Below are 10,025 nucleotides of genomic sequence, written 5' to 3'. Positions count from 1 at the left end.
TGGATATTTATAATGTACAGATTTGTTTTAAAAGTTGAACACACAGAGGTCAGTGATGACCAAGTAAGTGGAATGAGCAAAAAATCCCAGATTTGTGATTCCTGTTACACCTGGACCAGAATTCCTCTCCCAGAGGTAAAAGAGATAGATAGTGATTAAATGCTGGAAAAAAGGCCATGTCTTTCTCTTTTTTATTTTTTTAATTTTTAAAAAATGTTTATTTATTTTTGAGAGAGAGAGCGTGCGCAAGCAGGAGAGGGGCAGAGAGGGAGACACAGCATCCAAAGCAGGCTCTAGCCTGCTGTCACTGTCAGCACAGAGCCCTGCGCAGGGCTCAAACCCACAAACTGTGAGATCATGACCTGAGCTGATGTTAGATGCTTAACTGACTGAACCATCCAGGCACTCTTCTCTTTTTTTTTCTTTTTCTTTTTTTCTTTTTTAAAGCAAATCACAGATTCTCATGGCTGAAGGTTTTGTTTTGTTTTAATTCCAGTGTAGTTAACATACAGTGTCGTATTAGTTTCAGGAGTACAGTACAGTGATTCAGCAGTTCTATACATTACTCAGGCTCATCAAGATAGGTGTGCTTTCAGTCCCCCTCACTTATTTCACACATCCCCCACCCGTCTCCCCTCTGGTAACCATCAATTCTCTGTATCTCGTAGCTGAAGTTTGTAAGTAGTTTGTATCCTCAACAGGTTTGGGATAATTACATGGACTGTTGACTTTTCTTTCCCTAAAATGCTACTAATAATGCAACATGTGGTTCCTATTGCTGTTTAGACCCCCTGGGAATCTCTCTGGAGATAGCCTTGAGCCATCCACAGTATTGTCATTTGTGAGGTCCATTTAGGCTTCCATGGACAGTACCAGTGGTGGTCTTTCAAGAGATGATTAGCAGATGTTTCCTAATTCAATGGTAAGCTATAGCTGTCAGGAAGTTCAGTGCCCATTTGTGGAAGTCAAAGACTAGAATTGTGATGGAAAAGGGAGTTAAGAGTGCTTGCTTTGAAGACCCGACCAGAGAGAAAGGTTCTGTGGAAGTTACTGGAAATGTCAAACATTTAACAATGCACTGATCAGGCTAGTAATGAGGCTGGTGGTCTCTGAGGAAATGACACTGAGCTCAGACCCAAAGGATGAAAAGGAGCTATTTCTCACCAGGCTGTATTAGACACTATTTATCACAACATCACCCTTATTTTCTTTTTTTAAAGTTATTTATTTTGAAAGAGAAAGAGAGCCGGGAGATGCAGGGAGAGAATCTCAAGCACGCTGCTCCTGGGCAGTGCAGACCCCCATGCCAGGCTCAAACTCACAAACCTGAGATCACGATGAGATCATGACCTGAGCCAAAACCAAGAATCAGATGCGTAAATGACTGAGCCACCAAGGAGCCTCATACCATGCTTCTTAAGTAGAGGGGTGCCTGGGTGGCTCAGTCAGTTAAACATCATACTTCAGCTCAGGTCATGATCTCGCGGTCTGAGTTTGAGCCCTATGCTGGGCTCTGTGCTGACAGCTCAGAGCCTGGAGTCTGCTTTGAATTCTGTGTCTCTCTTTCTCTGTTCCTCCCCACCCCCCTTCTCAAAGTAAATAAACATTTAAAAAAATAAAAGAAAACGAGTATAGTTTGTAGATCAAAACTCGTCGTCACCTGACATCTCCAGAGATTTCTGCTTTCACCTGCAGGGGGCAGGAGATCAAGGGCATCAAGAGGGAAGCTGCGAGATGGGAACCTGTTGTAGCCCAGGCTAGGATTTTATGTCCAGAGTCTGACACCTGTCCCTGAGCAACAGGACATGGCTAGAGAAATGGATGCAACTGTACTGGTAGGGACTCATTTATACAAATGTCAAAGTGATCGTAGTTAGTGCCAGACAATCCCCTCTGCTTCCTGAGATTCCTTCTCAGACTTCAAGAGGACTGATTCACATGGTCTCTTCTCAGATTGCCAGCATCTCCTCTCCTAAACTCCAGAACTCTGATGACCTTGCCAATTTATACTTTCTTCTTCCTGTCACCACCTCCACCAACCTTTCTGCAGCTGTATATGTAATGTTGACCTCAACTGGAATATTCCCAACAGCATACAAGCATGGCTCCAGTATCTTCAATCCTGAAAACAAATTCTTTTGACCTCACAGTCTCCCTTAAGTGTCTGCCCCTTTTCTGTGTTCCTCTTCTTAGTCAAACTTTAAAGAACTGTTAAGTATTCTCTATCTCCTCTTACATTGTCTTCCTGAAACATCACTCCACTTAAATAACAGGCTTTATCAAGGTTATTTTTACATTGCCAAGTATAGTAGACATTTTTCTTTTTTATTTTAATGTTTCTTTTTCAGAGAGAGAGAAAGAGAGAGAGGGAGACACAGAATCCGAAGCAGGCTCCAGGCTCTGAACTGTGAGCACAGAGCCCGACGTGGGGCTCAAACCCACGAACTGCAGATCGTGACCTGAGCCGAAGTTGGACACTTAACCGACTGAGCCACCCAGGCACCCTGATGTTTTTCTGACTATAATAAATTCCAGTTTTCAGGGGCATCTGGGTGGCTCAGTTGGTACAGTATGCAGCTCTTGATCTTGGGGTCGGGAGTTCAAGCCCCATGCTGGGCATAAAGCCTACTTTAAAAAGAAATCCAGTTTTTAGCATTGGAAGCAATTGACCAAAACAACTTCCTGGAAATAATTTCTTTTTTTTTGTCTACCATGACACTAGATGTGCTTGTTGCCCTATGTTTTTGACTGCTACTTCCCAAGTTTTTTGATAAATAGGAGAGTGACCCAATGTTTAGGTCTCTATCTCTCTTCTACCTAAGTGATCTCATCTAGTTCCACCTGTATGCTGAAGAATCCCAAGTTTATACCTTTAACCCATTTTCTCCCCTGAACTTCAGAGTTCTATATCCAGCTGCCACCTCGACATGACTCAGATATCTAACATGCATCTCAAACTGAATTCCTGACCTCCTCTCACCCAAACTCCTGGGGCTCCCTGTCTTAGTAAATGAATGAATGCAGTTATTTTCCACAGGTAAGCCATTAGCTATACCTCCAAATATATCTTTCTGCTCACCTTCACTGCCACTGCCCTGGTTCAAGCCTCCTGAAGGATCTTACTACTTCCCTTTTTCCCAGCAACTACGTTCTCCACACGGTCACAGAATACTTTTTTTTTTTTTAATGTTTATTTTTTAGAGAAAGAGAGAGAGAGAGGGAGACACAGAATCTGAAGCAGGTTCCAGGCTCTGAGCTGTCAGCACAGAGCCCAACATGGGGCTTGAACTCCTAGACTGCGAGATCATGACCTGAGCCGAAGTTGGATGTTTAACTGACTGAGTCACCCAGGTGCCCCATGGAGTGATCTTTCTAAACTGTGGATCAGATCAGGCCACTTGATGTTTACCCTCTATCCCCTGAGGTTGCTAAATGCAAATAAAATAAAATCCAACTTGCTTATGATGTCTTCCCTGCAAAGCTCTTCATGCTTTGGTCCTTGCCTGTTCCTCTACCTTCACTGCCTTTCACTCTCCACCCATTAAGCACTGACGATGCTGGCCTTGCTGTTCCTGGAACATATGAAGGTCATTCTTATCTTAGAGCCTTTGTACTTAGGCTACTTGAATAGCTGTCCCACTTCTCCATGGCTGGTGCCTTCTTCAGCAGGTTTCTGCTTACATGTATTGCTGCCCCTGCCTTCCCTCACTTCACTTTCTAGGTCAATTTTTATCTTCTTCACAATACTTACCTACGTACCATTTTCTGTATGTGCTTCTCATCTCTTACCCCCTGATACTCAAGTCCTTTTTCTGTCTTGTTTATCGCTGCCTATGACATGGTGGGTGGAGAGGCTAATACTAGGTAAATATTCAATAATGGATTGACTGGCAGCTTTCTGGGCCAGTTAGTGGGTCATGGGTTGGGCCTGTACTCAAGAGATTCTCCTGGGGATGTCCTTGCCAACCAGTGGCCCCTTGGAAGACATCCCTTCCTAACTAGGCATTCAGCAGTCAGAAATTAGCACTTGATTTGTAAGAGATATTAAAGTCACACTTGCCTTCACCTCATTGGTGTTGCCCAGAGTCTGGCTCTTGGAATGTTCAGCGTCTCAGGTCCTGGCCTGGAGATCCCTGGGCAGTCAGCTGGCAGGGTGGGCTATGGACCTTTCAGACAGATTGCCGTCTCGTGGTCTTTGCTCCAGTGTGCTGGCTCCAGATGCCATACTGGCGCTGGTGTCCTTGGGTTCCCATAGGAGGATATAGTGGGAGATAGTAGGTCATGCCTGTCATGATTATGTCATCTATAAAAGAGCCCTCGATGGCCTGCGCTGCCCTACTTTTGAGTGAGCCTACCCGGTCCCTGTTGCCAGGACTTGTGCATGAATTTGATTTCACGGAGGGGTGCTGTGGCCCACAGGGCTGAAGGCTACTTCCAAGGTCACACTGTGTGCATGTGGTCAAGCTGTACTGGCATTCAGTCTCTGATGGTCATACCAGGGATATGGACAGGACTCTTGGTCCTGGTGAAGAGAAGGCAGCTTCTGAAGGCATCTCTGTGAGGGAGCAGGTTTAGTGAAATGCTCTTTGGATGGCTGTCTGGCCCTCTGGCACCATCTGCTGGCCAGAGCCAATCAGTGCTTGGGGATTGGCCAGAACTACACTGTAGAGCAACCCATCCCTGTCCCTGCCTTCTTTGGGCCCTGTGTAGCCACTCTGAGCCCCACAGAGGGTACCCACATATCACCATAGACTTTCTCTCTTGGAGAGGCTGGAATAGAGGGTAATCCATGGACTCACCTTGTGGTGAGTCAGACAGACCTAGGTTCAGTGCCCATCTCCCTGCCATGTGGCCTGGGGTGATAACCTTTCAATCCCCCCCCTGTGTGATAACCGTTCAATCCAGCGTAGGCCCATGAGGTCTGATGGTGTCGGGCACAGATAGGAGTCAGGAAGTTCTCTCCTCTTCCATTTAGGTGTGGATGCCACTTCTGCCTGGAGCTTCCACAGCAGCTTCCTCCTGAGGATGGGTCCATAGCCTTCCAGTGGAGGCACTGCACTGGCTGCCTGAGGGAGAAGCAAGGAAGCTGATGAGTGGCCTTTTCTTCAGCTTTGTCCAAGGACTCAGTTGGACTCTTGGGTCCTGGGCAGATAAGTCCTCCCTGGGCACAGGGGCCTTACAACAATCTCCCACCACCTTCCCAGCATCTTCCTTTACTCCTCCAACCTTGACTGTGAAGGGCAACCATGTGCAAGGAGAGGCTACAGTGGCTCAAAGATCTTTGGGGAATTGACAGTGGCACCATGCTAAGCATGCAACACACACTGTCACATTTTATACCCCTCCCCCCATTTTTTTAAAACTTGAGATATTACTTGTACGTAGTACACAAATATGATTATAGCTCAGTGAATTAAAAAAATTTTTTTAACGTTTGTTTATTCTTGAGAGAGAGAGAGAGCACGTGACAGAGCATGAGCAGAGGAGGGGCAAAGAGAGAGGGAGACAGAGAATATGAAGCAGGTTCCAGGCTCTGAGATGTCAACACAGAGCCCGATGTGGGGCTCGAACCCATGAACTGTGAGATCATGACCTGAGCTGAAGCCAGACGCTTAACCGATTGAGCCACCCAGGTGCCCCAGCTCAGTGAATTTTTATATATGCACACACTCATGAAACTACCACCTGGATCAAGATAGAGAGTTTCTAGCATCCCAGAAGCTTCCCTTATCTGGTAAAGGTAACTATTATGTTGTCTTCTCTAAATTAGGGTGTTTTGGGCCTGTTTTGGTCTTCATTTCAGTGGACTCATACAGTACATACTCCCCGTGTCTTGCTTCTTTTGCTCGTTATGTCTGTGAGATTCATCCGTGCTGTTGTTGACATCGATAGTTTCTTTTTCATTGCTGTTTACGATCATTCCATTTTGTGAATATACGAGGTTGTTTTTTCATTTACATTTGGTGGGTTTGTTATTTTTTTGCTTTGTTCAAAGTTGTTGTGAACGTTCTTTTTTAAAAATTTTTAATGTTTATTTATTTTTGAGAGAAAGAGAGAGACAGAGAGAGTGTGAGCAGGGGAGGGGCAGAGAGAAAGGGAGACACAGAATCCAAAGCAGGTTCTAGGCTCTGAGCTGTCAGCACAGAGCCTGACACAGGCTCGAACTCACGAGGTGAGATCAGACCTGAGCCGAAGTTGGACGCTTAACCGACTGAGCCACCCAAGTGCCCCCGCCGTGAACATTCTTAAACATACTTTTGGGTGGACAGAATTTATTCCTGTTGGGTATTTGTCCATAATTGGAATTGCTGAGCCACTTGGTATATGTATGTTTAGCTTTAGTAGATCCTGCCAACTTCCTGGTGTACCAATTTGGACACTCACCAGCAACATGTGAGAGTTCCAGTCGTTCCAAGTCCTGCTAACACTTGGTATTGTCACTGTATTCAGTTTGACCCCTCTGGTGACTCAAATAATTCATGACCGCAAAAATCCTATGAGGTAGGTACCACTATAAACCCCATTCTATAGACAAGAAGACTGAGGCTAGAAAGGGGACACCACCTATCCTGTTCAGATAATACAGGATGTGAGCAGCAGGTGGGCAGCAGCAGGTGGGCAGCAGCAGATCTGCACGATCCCTGTGCACTGGTGGCCAGATGGGATTTAAAAGTCAGAAAACATGGGTGTGCCTAAATGATAGGTCTTTCATTTTCTTATTTTCTGTCTATCTATTCCATTTTGTAGCAGAAATGTAATCTGGTCACTTCCTGGCATGGTAAGTCAGGTGAGTATATGGTCATTCAGTCATTTCAGGGATACACACTCAGTCAAATGGAGGGGTCTGACCCTCTTCTGCGATCTAGGGTCAGAGCTTCATTCTGCAGAGTTGATGTGGTCATAGCACGGAGTGAGAGGTGAGGGGGCTGGAGGTTGTCTGGTCATTGGTCTTCATGTGTCTTCCTCTACTGCTCAAGGAGGCAGGCACATCCTACCCCCGCCGGTGGTGAGGTGTCATCCTTGATTTCTGCTGTGCCCACAGATGGCTGAATTTGTGCCATAGCTTCTGACTTGGTCGGTGTAGGTTCACCTAGGTTCATGTAGGTTCTCTTGATTACATCCCACAAGCCTCCTCCTGATCATCTATCCCTCTTCAAGCAACTTCCATGCTGCTTTAGGGCTTCAGGACATATTTAGATGCTCTCTGGGATCCACACACATGAACCTCAGGCGTGGGCACTTCCAGGCCCACGTGCCTAGGCACACCCACCTGCCATTTCTACTTGACTGATCCCATATTTTTTCTTCATGGAAGACTTGAGACCTTTCTCACAGATCGAGGCATAGATTCTCTCTACTTTCAGAGCCTGCAAACCTTTTTGCGGGTCCTAATCTCTCCCTATCCCTGTGCAGAGAGGATCAGGGGAAAGAGTGGGAGAGAGTCCTTTCTCAGACACCCACCCCAGTAGCTGACTGCAATGCTTCCTTTGCTTCAATTTTTTCCCCACCCTTATCATTTTGGAAAATTGGTTCTGGCATCATCACATCTTATGTTTCCTAACTGTGCTGTTGCTAGTATAAAATTTAAGATTTCAGTCCTTCAGCCTCTTGGGCTTTCAGTGCTCAAAAAAATCTTGCACTAAAAAGTCCATTTATTCTAAGGGTTCACTTTGCAAATCAAGATCCAAGAATTTGAGTTTTTTCTTTGCATTCAGCATTCTCTCTTCTGGAATAATAAGGTAGTCTGATTTTTAGACAGAAGACTTGGAGTTTGGAAAAAGATAGAAGGAAGGCCAGAGATCTCCTGGGGACTGGATTATTTCTTAGCTTACATGCTGTCCTATAGGCTGGAACACACATCCAGAGTTCAGAGTCTATCCCATGGGTTGGTGCCTGACAAAGGGAGTGTGAACTGAATTCTGGGCAGCAGCGTCCCATTTTAGATGCACTGAGGGAGCTGGTCCTCATAGGAATTCTCCTATGAACACTTTATAGCCATGAAACTTGATTTACAAAGGGAGATCATCTCTGGAAATGAATTCACTATAAAAAGCAGCTTTTCCAGGGGTGCCTGAGTGGCTCAGTCGGTTAAGTGTCTGACTCTTGATTTGGGCTGGGGTCATGATCTCATGGTTCTCAAGAGTTCAAGCCCCACCTCGCTGCCGTCAGCACTGGGCTGTCTTGGATTGTCTGTCCCCCTCTCTTTGCCCTTCCTCCACTTGCATGTGTGCATGCTTGCTCTCTCAAAAATAAATAAATAAATAAATAAATAAATAAATAAATAAATAAATAAATATTAAAAAAAAAAGCAGCAGGGCCGCCTGGGTGGCTCAGTTGGTTAAGTGTCCGACTTTGGCTCAGGTCATGATCTTGGGGTTTGTGAGTTCCAGCCCCATGACCGGCTTTACATTGACAACTGCTTCAGATTCTGTTTCCCTCTCTCTCTGCCCCCTCCCCCGTCCTCTCAAAAATAAACATAAAAGAATTTTCTTTTAAAGGCACATTTTCCTATCTGGACTTGAATGCGGGCCATTTAGCTTCCCTGTAACCGTAAATTAGAAAATATTCCTGGCATTTGAGGGATGTAGCTAAAATTCAATACCTGCGCTCTGGTGGCAGAAGCATAGCTGGGGCTGAAGCATCAACCTTGCTCTGCAGTGCCTGTATGACAGCAGAAAAGTCTCTTCTCTTTCATTTCCTTCATCTGTAGAACAAGGAGCTTTGATTACGTGGTATGTGGAGTAACCGAACTTAGGACAAGACCACAGCTGTCTCAGGGCCAGCTTTGAAGCCAGAGGAATCTCCTTCTCCTTGCATTCTTACTTGCCAAAGGGAATATGTGGGGGCCAGTCCTTTCTGACCCAGGCCCGTGATTATGTGTAAATGAGAGGGGATGAAGGATCACCAGCCTGGACCCCAAGGTCCTGCAGCTGCCCTGTCGATCCTGAGAGGACAGTTTGAAGGAGGGTAGGGTTGATTCAGAAAGTGTGGAGCTGAATGAGTCACCATTGACAGACACTGCTGGCCCCTTCTTAGCAGTCCTTCATCACTGAGACCCTAATACAGAGATTTCTCAACTTAGCCTGGGCTTAAGAATCACTTTGAAAACTTGTTTAAAAGGCAGAAAAACCTGCCGTCAGGGAATCGGAGTCATTAGATCAAGAGTGGACCCAGGAATCTTTGTTTTTCTTGACTTGATGCCAACTTATTTTTTGAAGTAAAACATTTTTGAATATGTAATATATTCGTATGAATTGAAATTCAAAAGATAGAGAAGGTTATAAAGTGAACAAATCACCCCAACCCCTGTCCCCCAGTCACCTAGTTCCCCTCCCAACAAGGCAATTTCTTGTGTATGTGCATGTTTCCTGACATAATCTATGAATATAATAGAGTATATATGAATACATGAAATCTAGGTTTTATTTTGTTTTTATTAATTTTTTAACGTTTATTTATTTTTGAGAGAGAGAGAGGCAGAGCATGAGCAGGGGAGGGGCAGAGAGAGGGAGACACACAATATGAAGCAGGCCCCCGGCTCTGAGCTGTCAGCACAGAGCCAGACGCCGGGCTCGAACCCACGAACCAGGAGATCATGATCCAAGTGGAAGTCGGAAGCTTAACAGACTGAGCCACCCAGGCACCACTGAAATCTGCGTTTTAAAAACAAGTATATCTTGATGATTCTAATATTGGGGGTCCCTAGACATATTTGGAAAAACATACACGTACTTCATGCTGGGTCCTCAGGCTAGATGTGCGACCCGGCATTGCTCAGTCCCGCTTAGGATGCTTAACAAGAGTTTACAAGGTTCCACCTTGTGTGCCATGGGCAAGGGGGCAAAGGAGCTCCAGTGGGACTCGCCTAGGGAACCTGAGGCTGGAGGTGCGGAGGGCAGGGCTGTGTTTCGGGGGAAAAAAGTATGAGGGCTGTAGGTCCTTTCATCTGCCTGCCATCAGCTGTGGCACCTGGCAGACACTGGATACCACAGCTTGTAGACAAAAGCCTGGTAACCCAAGAAGTT

The sequence above is a fragment of the Felis catus genome, chromosome A1 (genome assembly GCF_018350175.1).
Source record: "Felis catus isolate Fca126 chromosome A1, F.catus_Fca126_mat1.0, whole genome shotgun sequence".
Lineage (NCBI taxonomy): Eukaryota > Metazoa > Chordata > Mammalia > Carnivora > Felidae > Felis > Felis catus.
Note: the sequence above shows the minus strand (reverse complement) of the source record.